Genomic DNA, 12,141 nt, shown 5'->3' on the forward strand with positions numbered 1-12,141 from the left:
TAGGTTGAAATCAAAATATAGACAAGGGACTTAGTGGATTCGAACCACCATACTCGAGGTATGGAGTCATTTCCCACACCCCAAGTACTCTGCCAATTGAGCTAAAGACCCATATTTAAATTATAAAAGCCTTGATCAAACTCATAATCACTATGTTAGCAAAAGCGGCTTATAAACATATTAGGGAATGTGTGCACTTGTTCATGGCTTTCTTAGAACTTGTATAGTTGGTCTCCAAATACTGCATGTCCTTAGATTCTATGAGGCATTGTCGTGTTCTATCTCTTTGGATATGCTATTCTTGGGGTGATAAGAGTGAGATACAACCCAGTGTAAGGGAGTTGAGCTCTAATTTATGTGTTTCACAGAGAGAGAGAGAGAGATAGAGTGTTTCATTCATGCATACAACACATCTCCAACACCAATGAATTCAACCAACACAATTTCAGGTTTAAGAGTTGTAGGAGCTTTGACTTATTTGCCTCTATTGAAAGCATTTGTAGATACCATAGGATAGAGATGCAAAACCAAGAAGGGAGAGAGAGAGCTGAAAAGGGTGAAAACATACCAAAAATCCTAAAGGTTGTTATTAATGAAAATATACAAGAAAAAGATGGCAATTGAAAATTTGCGGGGAATGTTGATTTAGAGGAAACAAAAAATATCGTCGGCAGTAAAACAATACAAAATTAGTTTACAAATTGAGTAGACAGTAACAACACAACAAAGATGAAACGCTTGTTGCTTATACTTCATATTTTATACTTCCAGAGAGGAATTCAAATGGGAAAAAGAATAAAAAAAAGCAGAACTTTTGAAGTAAAAAATAGTAAAAAAATTGCTCTGTGTTGATATGGAAAATGAAGCTTTAAATGTGAAGCTGAACTCCAATATTAGTTGCAGGAAAATATGAGAACCCAGAAAAAAAAATCTACTATTCCAGGTTCCTCTCCTTACTTAACATACACATGAAAATCCAAGGCCTTGTAAACTGACCTGTCTTGCTGAGCTGCTCTTTTTTCTTTTTGGTAGAATGCTGAGCTGCTCTGATATCTTAACAAGATTTGATCTTCCAACAATACCAATTGTAACAACTTGCCATCCAAAGAAATCTGTTAGGTAAAGAATGATATGCATAGAAGAATCCAAATACAGCTATGTAAAAAAAGCAACAAAATGATAAACTTATATCCTACAACCTTGTAAGGGGGATGCTATGAAGTACTTGTTGTGGAAACCGAAGAAGAATTTTGAATTCGATTGGCAAGTTGATTTTTGAGATTCGTAATATAGCTTTGACTGTCACAACTTATCATTGAGGAGAAACTGCTCATGCTTGGAATGCAAAAACTGGTTCTAAGATGCCAAGATCCGCTTGGTATCCTGAATTGCCCCCTCGCTGACGCCCTTATCCATCAGTCGCTGTGTCCACTTCTCTGTTGTGACGATATTCCCATAGGAGCTATCAACTCATTGCTCGATATCCATAGAGATATACTTCATAGACTGCAAACATAGGAATGAAAATCTTTGTGCATAACACCAAAGGCAGTTTTACAGCAAACATAGGAATGAAAATATTAGAATGCCCTTCTACCGAGTTTCTAACTCCATTTTTGTTGGGGGCGAGGGGGGGGGGGGCAGAACTAAGGTAAGAAGAAAATCAAAGAAGTACATCTGCAAATAAGAAAGAAGTCCAATGTCAAAGATCAGCATACAATTACAAACTTTGAAGCACATCTGTAAATAAGAAAGAAGTCCAATGTCAAAGATCAGCATACAATTACAAATTTTGAAGTGTTTTGTACATAAACTGATCCCAATAGTATTTTCTAGCAAGGAAACTGTATCAGAACAATAAATCTGAATGCAGCAGACTTGATGTTATATTGTTACAATACATAACAAGGATTCTTTGCAAAAATAAAAGCTCTATAATCAGGTTCAAACCAGTAGCAAGTCGACTGGGAAGGCTAGAACAGACAGTCACATGACCACATACAAAGATCAAACCCACGTATACCAACAAAAAGACAGTTGAACATGGCTAACCAAAAAAAGAACCTGACAGAACACCTACAACTACTAATGTCATATCATAAAAAAATGGAATTGAACGCGCTAAAAAAATATAGATCTTGATAACCAAGAAGCCAAACTTTTATGAAACTATTAAGTAATGTGGATTGAACCCATCATAGTCATAGATCAAAACATGGAATGATCCACTAAACAAAGAAAGTTATTAATAATCATAATAATTTATTAACAGATGAAGACCTAATACTCATTGAAAAAAGGAATAAAATGAAAGGGTTGCAATGTAAGCTCCATTAAGCCCACCTATGAATGTACTGATCAAGAAATACAATGTAAGCAAAAAATGGTGTCAAACCCGCCACTGAGTGGCTGGAGATTTGAATGAAGGACAGAAACCCCTGATAAAGCAGCCAAGCACACTGTGGGAGTATCACTCCAGTGATTGAATTTAATGGAGAACCCCCGAGGATGTCCTCCTACATACCTGTCAAAAGAAGGATTGCAGACCCTTGCAGTTGCACTACCCACAGCATCATGTACTGCATGGACTCCAGGTATTCTCTCTCCTCGCCATAAATGTGGGGCCCACACCCAAAAATAGGTGCAAAAGACCCTGGGTTAGGTGTAGGTGTAAGGCCCCAACCCTAGGTTAAACCCCTGTGCAAGCCCAAAGTGAAACAGCTTTGCTGTATTCTTTGGGTGATAGCACTGGGCCATGGACACATCACCCAGAGTGGGAAAAATCAGTATTTTAATCTGCAGATGTGTGGGGACCACCCATATTGGCCATGGGCATCCTCCACAGGTTGAAGGGAGTCTAGGGAACCATCTCATACCCTTAGACCCTTGTAGACCCCAAGTGAGTGCCCAAAATGACTAAGAATCAGTATAAAAATACTTCTTGAAATGGGCCTAAGCAGGCAAACAGGCCTTAGTAGAGGGCTGGCCTATAAATAGAGGACCCCAGCTCTGTTTTAGGACCTATTTCAATTGTTGAAATCGTGGGAGAGAAGAGAAAAAGAGACGGAGAAGGAGAAGGAAGGAAGGAGAAGAAGGGAAGCTTACCCTTTGTGCATCAGCTCAGTCCAGCAGCCATCCTAGACTATTACAGGTGTAAAATCATACCTTAAGTATGATTCTGTACTGCTGTTACTGTTCATCTCTTTAGATCTCTGTTATTTAAATGAGTTTCTGGCCATGGATAGCCCAGAACAGCTGAGGGCTGCCATGAGCTGCCTCAGATCCAACATGCAAACATGTGCATGGAAGATCTGAGGTATATTCATGTATTTTTAGTGTTGTTCATCTGAGACTGAAATCAGTCCCTGTGCCAGGATGCACTGCCTTATTGCGCCCAGATCTGGCAGTTTGGGCTTGGATCTGTGCATACAGGCTAGCCCTTGCCTGGATCTTGGTAGGGACAGCCTACTACCATGATTATACATGTAAATCTACCCTTGCATGCAGCCCAATCCCAAAAGCTGGAACATAGCTGGGTTACTATTCACTGGGCTGTCTGTGCAGCTCTTGGATGCCAAGTGGTGGGCCCAGGTCAAGATCCGAGTGGACCACTACAAACCACACCCCATGAGCTCCATAATGACCTAACATGCATGGGGATTGATCAAGGCACTGCCTGTGGTGCAAAACCTTGGAATTGGAGCCTGTTCAAGTTCTAAACAGGCTCTGGGTGATAGCACTAGGCGATGCACACATCACCCAGAGATATCACCCAGAGAAGTAAAAAGACTGATATTGTAGATCTGAGTTTGGGACCTCTACATATGGACTGTAAACAGTGTAAGGAGGTGGTAAATGACCAAAATACCCCTCCTCACATTTGTCTATAATTATGAACACCTTGGGTACCCAAGTGGGCCCGTAGGGCTTGGAAACCCTGTCTGTGTTGGTCCTGTAGCACTGCTGACTTAGGGATAGTGTTGTAAGACTGTTATGACCTAGAATCATGTACTACAGTGGTAGATTACCATTCTGCCCCTAGACCACATTCTTCGGATGATGCACCGGGACTTAGGCCTAAAGCCCAGTGCAAGGCCCCGAGAATTCCAAGTGATGTCTGATTGTGCACCGAGTCAAACCAGTGAGCCTAGATCAACACTAGGACATCCAAAAATAGTTTGGAATATTAAATGACATATTTCTAATTTATACTTTAGGATTTGATCCTCGCGCTCGGGGTGCACTGCCAGGTACCGGTCGAAACTGAACAAACAACTGAACCAGTAGGATTAGACCAAGGTGAGTGAAATGTCATCGTGTATGTACGTGTAACATCAGTAATATGCTGAATCTAACTTTCATGACATTCACATTATAATTCATGTTTAACTTCAAATCTTATAATTATTACAACACTGTGTTACTGTTGATCAATTCTGCTTGAATACTCCATGTTGATTGTGTATGCTAGACTAGATGTTGTAGTCGGCTTGGAAATGAGGCCTATGATAGCCCGTAGAATAATAGGATGCGGTTGACACCACCCGACTCATACGATGCCATATAGACATGGGGTTAGAGTTTCATCACCCGTGCTACGCACCCTTTCCAACAGGGGTTAAGGTGTTGGATGCCTGTGAGGGCTACTGTAAAACCTCGGACGAATACGCTAGGAAGCTTTGGCAATATGCCGGGATGCCTCGGGCAATATGCCGGGAAGCCTCGAGCAATATGCTTAGGAAGCATCGAAAAGGTGAATTATGGCTATATGCCAAACAAGGTAAATCCTCGAGCAATATGCTTGGGAAGCACCGAAAAGGTGAATTATAATACAAAAAGACGGTTACCTCATAGGATTAATCATACAGGGCTGGTCAGGCTAACCAAGGGTATGTATGCTGAAGCTGACTGGTCCTCTCCGACAACTCAATGGGTGTATCATGGGAAGGGGTAAAAGCCCGCACCAATGATACATGTATTGGGGATTGTAATAGCACTAACTTGCCCTAGTTGTATTGATAGGTAACTAATAAATAATTGGACCTGCATATCATGTAGGATCATGTGGAATGTGGTTGCATATGCATGCATGATGATATGTTTTACTCAGGGGCTTAGTGGGGCTCACAATCTGTTATATATGTTTTTCTATTAGATGATTGTACAGGTGTATGCCACTGTGGCGTGGAGGCTCATTACGCGGAGGAGAGCCATGGTGGTGCCGTTGATGCGAGCGTTCTCAATGGTTACTGATGATTACCCGTGAAGGGTGCCCTTGATGCTTTTTGTTTTAGGGACTCCTTTTTTACTTTGTCAGGAGTTTATCACCGTTCTTGCTTCTAGTTTTAGTTTCCTTCTTTTTGGGGTTGAGTTTTCTTGCCTTGTACATATTTACTTTATTTCCGCTTACGTGTAAGCTAGATCTTACAATTCTGTCTATGGGTTGTATGGGAGAAATGAACAATCTTACTTATGTATATATCAAAATCATTCCCCATATCGCTACGCTTTTTTCTTTCTTCCTTTATAAATGTAGATTATCTGCAGCACTCTGATTTTACTTGTGGTAATGTTATGGATGTGTGTCTGTGAGTGTACTAACTGCTTCTAGATCCATGGGATTCGGCGGGTTGCCGTTACGCAATCCGGGTCACCTACCTAATCCTCCCAGGGGATGGTTTGGGATGTGACAAATGGACAATCTATGTGCATAAATCCAAAAGATAGTCAAGTGTAAACATAGTCATAAAAAAATTAAATTGCCATTCTAGCAGGTCTCTAGCCTTTTTTTTTTTTTGGAGGGGGGGAATGGGGGTGGGGAAGGGGCTAAAGTAGGAAGAAACTCGAAGAAACACATGAAAATAATAAAGAGGCCCAATGTCAAAGATTAGCTTACCTCCACTACCCATTTATCGGCTTTCTCTTTCCTCTTTTGCTTAATAGTGTTGCTTAAACCTGCATTAACCATTGGTTCATTAATAGAATGCATGAAAGCATGAAACCAGCACAGAGGGCTTCCTGATTAACATGAACTTTGAATCTTTGCCACTGTTGTTGTTCACAAGGACTCTCTTATTCACAACATAAGCTGTCCATCTATCGAGATGACAAATAGACTCTTGGCCTAGGTAAAGTTGAACCCTAAATGCATCAACCTTTTGGTGCTAGTGAAGCTACAAGATTTTAGCAACACATCTTCGATTATATTTAGCCTAGAATTCTTAGTCGTACTTGTATCCGATTGTTCGCAATATCTAAGTTGAGGGTTGAGGTAAGTGCTATGAAAGATGATACACGGTTTTTAATGAAGAATTTGTTGTGGTATTTCACTATTGTTGTCCTCCATGCTTTCAAGCTTTTCTAGTAGAGTTTCATCCTACAATTTTCATCTAAACAAAAAATTAGTCAAATATGAAAAAGAAAAAAAATTGTGGCTTTTATTAGGATAGGAAACCGAATTTAACTCTACAATTGCAGATTTGGTGCTCATTCATGTTTTAGCAAAAAAATTGGAAATCATGCTAGCATCCATTGGACACTGCTGTCATCATATCCTGGGGGGATGGATATAATGGAATTACCCCCTAAATGATCTGAGGGACGATTAATGCTTACCCTTGCCCTGTAAGGATCGATTAAGGATTTACTCAAACGGTAAGGGTGAACAATCAATCCCATTACCCAGCCGGGAAGATAGGAAAAACTTCTACCTGTTCTTCGTAATTAGCCAAAAGGCCAAGTGTCTGCCATACTTGATCATTAAAATATAAAGATAATGCATGCAAACCAAGTTTTGGGCTAGAATTGTAACCAAAATCCCTCAAATAATCAAACCTGAGAACACATAAAATGAGAGCAAAAAAACTCATATGGTACATCTTCTCATGGCCAGATAAAGTTTTTAAAGTCTAACCAAATAGATGAAGTAGACAACGAACAAAAACCGCAAGAATTTAGGGTGTGTTGAAGAATCCAAATTGAAAATACCCCAACATGATATGGGGATGATTATTTAAATAGCAAGATGAGAGTTGAATAAATTTGAAAAAAAAAAAAAACAATATAATGGCAAGAAGGAGAAACACCTGGAATCTAAATTTGCTTCAAATTTCTGGCATCGTTTCTACCACTGGACAAGTTCTTCACCACCACACTGGTTGCCATTGCCTTTGGCCTCTTCTTCAATCCTTGTTGACCAAAATAGCATAGTATTACTTCAGTCACATTTGCAGTGAATGGGACCGACTAAAAAGAGACTTGAGTTATAGGGCTTGATTCATTTGAAGAACTAAATCGAAGGGAAGGGACAATGGGCTATGGGTCAGAGATGGTGAAACCTTACTGAAGTATACCTTAATTTTGAGCAAGAATTGAATCACGAATTGAACAGAGAGACGGGAATTCAAGGACATTAAAAAAGAATAAGGCTGTCAACTGCTCTAGGTGAATAAATAAATAAATAAAATACGATTAGTCCAAAACACCAAAACAGGGAACTGATGTATGATGCATATTCATATTCTTTATTGATCTTATTTAAAAACACCAAGTTTCTCGTGAGAGATGAGAGGGGGGAATTATTGCAGAAACCAAACAGCGAGCGAAAGAGAGATGGATAATTGCAGAAAACCAATCAGTGCATAGAGAGTCAGAGGGATGGGTAATTACAGAAAACAAAATATAGGCTAAGAGAGAAAGAGAGGTTCAATTTTACCCGAGAAGAGCCGTTCTACTTGTTTCGGCAAAGAAACTCAAATCGATACGTGATCGATACATGAAAGTTCATCTGGCTCTCACCATAACAGATCACACCAATCCTAACATCCAAAGAGAATGTAGGAAACTGAGGGAATAATAAAAATAAATAAAAAATAAAAAAGGAAAATGAAAGAAAATAAAATATGAACTATATTTCACAATAGATTATCCATAGAATGGCATTTAATTGATTAAACATACTTTGGAGGGAAAATTCTGCCAAATTAAAGATTGGAATATCAAATCAAAAAGTGGCGGTGCTGCAATTCTTCAATCGGACAATCTCCGATGCTTCACCTTTAACCTATTCAAGATCATATTGAAGCAACACAAGCATAGGCGATATTCCCCGCATGAACAGACCCTGAGATTTCGAAGGGCTATGACTGGAAAAGAGGAAACGAAGCCCTCCTTAGATTGGGGTTTCTTTTGTAGAAAAGAAGAGAAAAACTCCTCTTAGCTTCTGAACTACCCACTTCAAGTCGTTTCGAGAACACTACGTTCTAACAAGGGAGATAGAACACAGATATTTATACGGGAATTTCCAATATTGATAATAGGATCGGTGTTACGATTGTATTCGTAGTAGTGTTACTGCCGACGACCAAGATCGGAATTTGAAAGAAACTGGAGGTTCTGGTTCAACGAAAACCAATTCCAAGACTCATAGGATCATTAAAGGTTGACCTCCAAAGCTTCATTCTCTCTGTGGAAATGAAACAGAACCTCAAGAAACCCATAAGAGAGGAAGTGGAAAAGGAAAAAAAAAAATCAAATCAAAGAGCGGCGGTGCTAAAATGGCTCCTTCCATTGCTGATGTTAGGGTTTGCAGAGAGAATGGAGAACAAAGGGATTTCACGACCCAAAAAAATATATATTTGAGTTAAAAGAAATAACAATATAAAATTGCAAAAAATAATATGGGTACCAAAGATTCCAAAAATATAACAAAGAAGGACTTGAAGGATAAGAAGGATCAGATAATATTTAAATAAATAAAAGGGTAAAAAGGTCAAGTAAAAAAGTAGCCACGAAGCATGCATTTGTACACTTATATATACTAGCAAACATGCAAAAAAATGTGTGTGTGTGTGTGTGTGTGAGAGAGAGAGAGAGAGAGAGAGAGAGACCAATAATCAATCAGCAATATGGAAGCACTTTATTATGATTAATGATGTCAGTTTACGAAGCAAGGAAAATAAACAAAGAGGAATTACAGCCACTTTTAGTTTGTTCTTTAAATATTATTGGGCTTCCTCTCAAAGATGAATCAGATCTCAGTTCCATGTCCTAGCTTACTATATACGTCCAGACTGCAAATAACTCATCAACTTTTGACTCCCATGTATACCTGTAATTCAGAAATAGGAAGTGGAACAATATCTCTTCCTAAAAGACCGGAGGCAACCTTGAGAAATGAAATGCCTCAAAATAGTTTGCAATAAGATATATGGAGTAAAACCCAACTCCAAATTGTCCAATGAGATTGAGGTCATTGTTTGTCTTCATTTTCCTTACAAAGGCTGCATATGAAGCAAAATTATATTCAATAAGTCATTCAATTAAAAAAAAGTAAAGCAAAAGCTAAATTCCATTGTTACCCGAATGTTCCTATCTCCCTGTATCTTAGACAATTAAGAATGATCAAATCCTCTTCTAATTCCTATATCTCAATCATGAATAGAAAGCAATTTCTTAAGCTATTTACTAACCAGAATTTCAAGCTTTGTGTTTCACCCAAAATCTCTTTCATGTGAAGGAAAGGAAGCTGATTTTATCCAAAGCCTGAGATAGAGTAAACATATTCAAATAAAATCAATAGCAAATGGGATTGGGAAATAAACACATACTTAAGACAACAATAAAAATTTAGTTATTCAATTAAGTACAATAAAAACTTAGTAAAATTATCTTGCATCAAAAGTACTGGAGATTAGCTCCCTGAAGAAAATCTCTCTATTGCTATAAAGAGAGTTGATAGTTGTACCCATGAGCCAAGAAATGAGACCCCCTTTGTTACAGAGGAAATGCGATCTCTTTTTTATATTGAAAAATTTAATGATCTCAAACAAAATCTCATGAAGAGTTGCTTCAAGGGTAGCTCGACGAACACTTTTCTCTAAGGGTTTGTTTGGTTGCAAGGGGAATGGAAAATTTTGATGTAAAGTGAAATTTTTTTCCCAAAGGATAATAATTTTAGGTGTTTGGTTGTCAGGGAATTGTGTTTCCCATGGGAAATAAATTTCACTTTTGAGGTCAGATTGCAATTTTAATTTACTGACCAAAAACGCAAGTAAAATCAAAACCCGAGAAACGACTTGAACCTTGCTTTGTTTGTTGTTTCGTCGATTGGAGAATCTCTGCAAACGTTTGAGAAGCTGAAGCCCTAACGTCTCTGGTGCTAGTTCTGAGAAGGCTTCGAAGCTCGAGCAACCTCCGAAGCTAGGACGGGGCCTTCGATTCAAGTCTTCGGTAGACCTTGCATCTGGTTCATTGAAAAAATCCCCAGACCCTTGCCCCCTTCTTCTCCGTCTCCGTTCCTCGGCGATTGTAGCGACCTACGAAGTGCGACCTCACAACATCGGAATACCCCCTGTGGCAGTCGGTAATTGCAGCAGCAGATTCACCATCTCCTTTCAATTCGGCCAGCGACAATCTATCTACTCTGTAAGTTTTCTCTCTGTGTGTGTGACTGTCTCTCTCTCTCTCTCTCTCTCTCTCTCTCTCTCTCTCTCTCTTCTCTATAAATTGTCTGAGCTTTCTATCCTTACAGAGATGCTTTATTTGCTTCCTGAATCTTAAAATCGAGATGAGTTGCACTTGTGGGAAAGCTTTTTAGCTTATGTATAATACCTTAATGGAAGTTCATCTGTCTGAGATTTGGTTTTATTTATTTGAATGATGTATTAGTTTGTTTATCTTTTTTTCGCCTTGTTGTTTCCTTTGTTTGCCTGTGTATTCTGAGCACAAGGCCATTGTGTTTAAACTCTTCTCCTTCATGAACCCTTGTATGTGCACCTTCCATCTTTCCTGGATCTCCTTCTTCATGTGCTTCATCCACATTTGCTGCTGCTCCCCTTGTACCCATCATTTGAGGCAATCTCAACCTCAAACGGTCCAACAACCCAAATATTAACACAGTTTTTGAGGTACAGAGGTAATGCTTAAACGAATGCTACCTCTGTATTCAAATATCTGATTAGTTACCATCTGCTGGATATTTAACACTGATACTGATACCCTATCTCAACATGACAGCATTAATAGACTGAATATTGGGGTTAGTTGGTCACTGACTTACTGTCTCAGGATATAAAGAGCCTCTGCTGAGGCTGGAGTTGAACCAGACTGAATAGAAGGTGTAGCAAATTATGGGAGCTGTGCTATGATTTGTAGCCTTTGGTAAGAGGGTAATAAAATGAGAGTTTTTGAAGTTCATAGTAAACCCTCACATTAAGTCACTAAAGGAGCTGAAAAATGGTACTTAAGTGGGTTTCAAGTTGTATTGAATCCCAAGTAGTGGATATTTTATCAAAAGCATTGAATTTTTTTCTGCTTATTAGGGGGGGGAGATCGTTTTCTGTTCAATGTTCTTACAACCGATGTCTAGATTTTGGGGCCTTATACATTACAGTAGAGGCTTTTTTATGCCATATATAATTCACTTTGACTTGTCAAGAAAAGGAATTGGATATGATCTGCTCCGTATCTGGTGTGTTACAAGCTTGGATATATAACATTTTTGCTATGAGTAAGCCACTGCTTGCTACATCTCTTACTTTTAAATTGTTTACGGAGTTGTGATGTTTTCTAACATTCTTTGGGATTAAATTTTGAATTATTTTGTTTTTTACTTGTGGCTATCTTTTCTAAATCTACATCAGTCTAGCATCAAGTTATTGTTGGTTGAGTTCAATGACCCACTTGTAATTAGTATTAGTATTTTGGTCTTTAAATGTTTCAATTAGTTTTTAGTTGAGTTGTCAAACCATTATAGGGAGGCAGAACAATTTAGTTTTTAGTAGATGCCTTTGGTTGCAGAAACTTAGATTGTTCTCAACTCTTCCTACCATAGAAGCTGCGGATTTACTGCAGAAATTGTCTTTAGATTCTTAGCCCAAGACTCTTGAAGTTCCTGAGGTCACGAAGAAGGTAATTTGTATATGGTTTCTTTTGTTTCCCTGAGAAGTTGACTTGTAAGAAACAAAATACAGGGGGTCGATGCTGTCCCGCTGGCTTGGAGAGATGAGAAGTCACCGGCTCCTTGAAGAGATAACATCATCCAAAATGGTGCCGTAGGAGACTCTAGATGTGGACTGCCATTTGGAATTTTGTCTTGCTTGGACTTGGGAGGGGTGTTTAGTTATTGTAAAGGCATGTGGT

General features: G+C 38.8%; 1 long non-coding RNA gene across 1 annotated transcript; it reads left to right on the plus strand.

Moving 5' to 3' along the window:
* The first annotated feature begins 2,793 nt into the window (after positions 1-2,793).
* LOC122639441 lies at positions 2,794-11,911 on the plus strand. The gene is made up of 3 exons (XR_006329511.1): positions 2,794-2,804; positions 4,112-4,115; positions 11,837-11,911. It is a non-coding gene; the product is annotated as an uncharacterized LOC122639441 (long non-coding RNA).
* The last annotated feature ends 230 nt before the right edge of the window (positions 11,912-12,141 follow it).

Source organism: Telopea speciosissima, chromosome 9, assembly GCF_018873765.1.
Source record: "Telopea speciosissima isolate NSW1024214 ecotype Mountain lineage chromosome 9, Tspe_v1, whole genome shotgun sequence".
In the NCBI taxonomy this organism is placed as follows: Eukaryota; Viridiplantae; Streptophyta; class Magnoliopsida; order Proteales; family Proteaceae; genus Telopea; species Telopea speciosissima.